Raw genomic sequence first — 4,142 nt, forward strand, 5'->3', positions numbered from 1 at the left:
TGCCATCAATTATAAGATATATATAATTACATTAATTACAGTAATGACCCTAACTAACATATGACACAAAAACTGAAATAGATTAAACTCTTTCTCCTTTATCATCACAGATTGGGATAGATAAATCTTGGAGAACAGACATGAATGAACTCTTTTGTTTCTTTTGTTGCATTTTATTGGTTGATCTATTAATTCATTTGATAGGAACCAGTAAAATTAGAGTTTACCCATTTGGGAGTGGCCTAGTCTGTGTTCTATCGGAGTGAAGAGACCCCATAACCGAGGAAATACTTATAAGAGAAAGCATTTAATTGCGGCTTGCTTACATGTTTTCAGAGGTTTAGTCCATTATCATCATGGTGGGGAGCAAAGCAGGGAGCATGGTGACACGGAGGCAGAATGGTTCTGGAGAAGTAGCTAAGAGTTCTACACCTGGATCTACGGTCAGAGAGAGCCATTGGACTTGGTTTGGGGTTTTGAAACCTAGCCCACTCTCAGTAACACCCTTCCTTCAACAAGGCCACACCTCTCCCAGCAAGGCTAGACCTCCTAATTCTTCTCTAGTAGTTTCAGTTTCTGATCCCAGCATTCAAATATGTTAGGCAGGCCATTCTTATTCAAACCATCATAATGAGCAATCAATCTGTATATATTAATTAATATTTTTGGTTTGCATACAGAGAAGCAAGCTTCACTGGTTCATTTTTATATCTATCTATCTATCTATCTATCTATCTATCTATCTATCTATCTATCTATCATTTTTCTATCTACCTATTATTCATTATCTGTTTATCTATCATCTATTTGTCTATCATCTATCACCTATCATCTATCTATATCTATCATCTATCTATATCTATCTATCTATCTATCTATCTATCTATCTATCTATCTATCTATTATCTATTTATATTTTGTTCACACTTTTCCCTTTCTATGACCTCCCTTCCTCTCCTGCTGGTTCATTTCTTCCCCCAAATATTCATCTCATTCTGCTTTCAGAATATGTAAATTTTATTACTCTCTTGTATAGGTTTGTCTTATTAAGATATAATTAATATGCAATATGACCAACATGATTGATAAATGTATTGCGCTTATGTAATCACAACCACAAACAACACATGGAAACTTAATCAACCCCTCTCTTCCTCCACCACATCTTCTGAATTCCTTTGCAGCCAACTCCTCTCTCTATCTTACACAAAAGTAACTCCTGTCTGTAGTTTTATCTTATCCAAAGTGTCATACAAATAAAACTATAGTACGTGGGATTTGAGTCTATATTCTTTTATTACCAAACACATTTTAGGTTCATTTAGCCCTTTTCATGGCTGTATCATAGCTGTGTGTTGAGTCATGAGTCGGTGGAGGGTCATTTGGACTGTTTATAATTCCTAGCAATGAAAATCTACTATAACCATTAACATACAGATTTTTGTGTACACAAAAATTTAAGTCTTGTTTTAAGAGATTCATGGAAGGGGCATTGGCCCCTGAAGGGAGCATCTTATGTATCCATTAGACATTTACATATTTTCCTTTGTAATTTGTTCTTAGGTTTGAATAGGAAATGTCCCCCACTTTCTCATGTGTGGAATGTTTGGTCTTTAGTTGTTGGTGTAATTTTTGAAAGTGGTGAAGACTTTGGGACCCATGAGAGGATGTAGATTACTGTGGTAAACTCTTAAAAGTTAAGCTGGTCCCTGGCTCTCTGCTTCTTATCTAATGAGCTGCATATACTTCACTGCAAGCTCCAATCACTAAGATGCTCAACTGGTTTGGCATCAACACAGCTGAGGACTGAATCTCTGATACTCCAGCCAAAACAAACCTTTCTTCCTCTATTTTGTTTATGACACGTGTGAAGAGAGAATGAGGAAGCTGGCTGACGTGGATGTACAGTCATCCGTGTTGTTTATTCCTGGGCTGCTTGCCAAGTTAGCTTCTTGTTTGTAGTCAACTTGTTTTGTTTTTGTTTTTCAAGATAAGAACATAATTAGTAATTCTGGCTGTCCTGGAACCCTCCTTGTATACTGTCTTCAAACTCAACAAAGATCTACCTTCTTCTGCTTCCCAAGTGCTAGCATTAGAGACATGTACCACTACACCCAGTGGCAAATTACTTTTCAATTACACATATTTTTTCCAAATTCTGGGTAAGAGTTATTACCTATACAACTTAAAAACAGCTCCTTCCAATCTGGAGCTTTTTGGTTTTGGTTTTGGTTTCCATTCTCATGTGTTTCATTGATCAGACCTTTTAAATGTCTCTCAAGTTCCAACTCCCCTAAGCTTCTGGTCCCTAGATATTCTATTAAATCTAGGTACTAAGCCCACATCACCTGTTCGTAAAAGGCAGATTCCCCAGGCCAGACAAGTTTTGTCATGTTGACTCTTGCAAATGCTACTAGAAGAGCATGGAAAAAGTGCTTCAGAGGGACAGTGCAGCTAATCTGAGTTCACTCTGAGCTAAGTCGTTTATGGCACATCACTTTTGAACTATGGAACTGGGAGCTTACTGAGTATTTTAGGCTATTAGCTTTCTCATTATGTATTTGCAGCAATAGAAAATTAGTATGAATATCTCTTAAAGATGAAGCTTTCTAAATTTGAAAAGTCAACGTTTTTTTTTCTCCTTTTCTTTGGATGGTTATTTTGGTGCTGTGTCTAACTGTGAAAGACTTGCAAGGCCATACAAAATTTTCTCTTAAAATTCAAATAGTTTTACCTCTGATGGCTATTTCTTCAGTCCAGTCTTAAAAGGGGATTTTTTTTTTTGAGTGTGGTGGGACTTAGTTTTAAAGATATACTTTTTTTCTTTATAATTCTATCTTAAATTATCTTCTTATAATGTTAATATTCTTCTTATAATTCTCTTCGTATAATTTTAAATTCTCTTCTGTTAATTTTTCAAGGTGGGTTTCTCCCATTTGTTCATTGCCAAGATGATGACTTTGGTGAACAAAACCTTACCGGCTTGGCTCAGGGTTAATTCCTATTGACAGCTTACTCACTGGAATATAGGTCACACTTATTTTTCTGTCTTTGTCTTGTAAATGTTTGCTGAAAATGGGACATCTTAGCCAACACACCGGAACAAATAGGATTCTGGGTGTTTTTCTTGAAGGCTTGTTTATTCTCTTTTGTTTGTATTATTGTCTGTCTTGTTTTAATTTTAATAAAGCATTTCACCTGTTAAGTATGTTTTCCCTGTGATGTGTGGCTACTGATGTTAAAATTTCATTTAGTCAAAATTAAGAAATTAAATTGTAGGTATTGCTATTACTAATAGTGTGTGTGTGTGTGTGTGTGTGTGTGTGTGTGTGTGTGTGTGTGTGTTATGTAGGCATCATGCATTACAGTATGCGTGTGAAGGTCAGAGAATAACCTTTGAAGGTTTTGTTTTTGTTTTTGTTGTTGTTGTTGTTGTGTATATCATGGGTTCTATTCAGCAATCATAGGTCATCAGACTTGTGTGGTAAGTGCTTTTACCTGCTGAGTCATCAATGGATTCTGCAGAGGCTCATTCACTCTTTTTTTTTCTTCTCTTCCCTCCTTCCTTCCCTCCCTCCCTCCTTCCCTCCTTCCCTCCCTCTCTTCCTCCCTCCATCCCTCCCTTCCTCTCTCCTTCCCTCCCTCCCTCTCTTCCTCTCTCCTTCCCTTCCTTCTGACTCTCTTTCTGTTTTTGGCAGTGCTGAGAACTGAACCCAGGGCCTCGGGTATTGTATTGCTGAATTACATGTCCAGCCCTAGTGCTGTTTTCAGGGTGCGACAATTAGCATTTATACGGCTCTTGCAGGTCTTCCCAGCTTGCACAGTTCCGTGGTGCTTGTTCATTGTTAGTCCTCAAGCCCCTTAGCAGGTATGAATCCTCGGCTGCCAGATCTGTGGGAAGAATTCAGAGCACTTTCAAAATTCAGGTTTCAGATGTTTACAGCTGACTTTTTTCCAAGCTCTCTTGTCTGATGTGATTTGCATATTTGCACAGCATCTGAGTCAATGGGTGGGGGGGGGGTGGTGGTGGTGGTGGTGGTGTGGGGAGCTCAGGCCCTCTGAGTCCTCCCTATAGTGTTATTACTCAGGATCCGTGGAGCATCCAGCTCAGACTTCTTTGACTCACCCCCCAGGTTCTCCCA

Source organism: Rattus norvegicus, chromosome 17, assembly GCF_036323735.1.
Source record: "Rattus norvegicus strain BN/NHsdMcwi chromosome 17, GRCr8, whole genome shotgun sequence".
Lineage (NCBI taxonomy): Eukaryota > Metazoa > Chordata > Mammalia > Rodentia > Muridae > Rattus > Rattus norvegicus.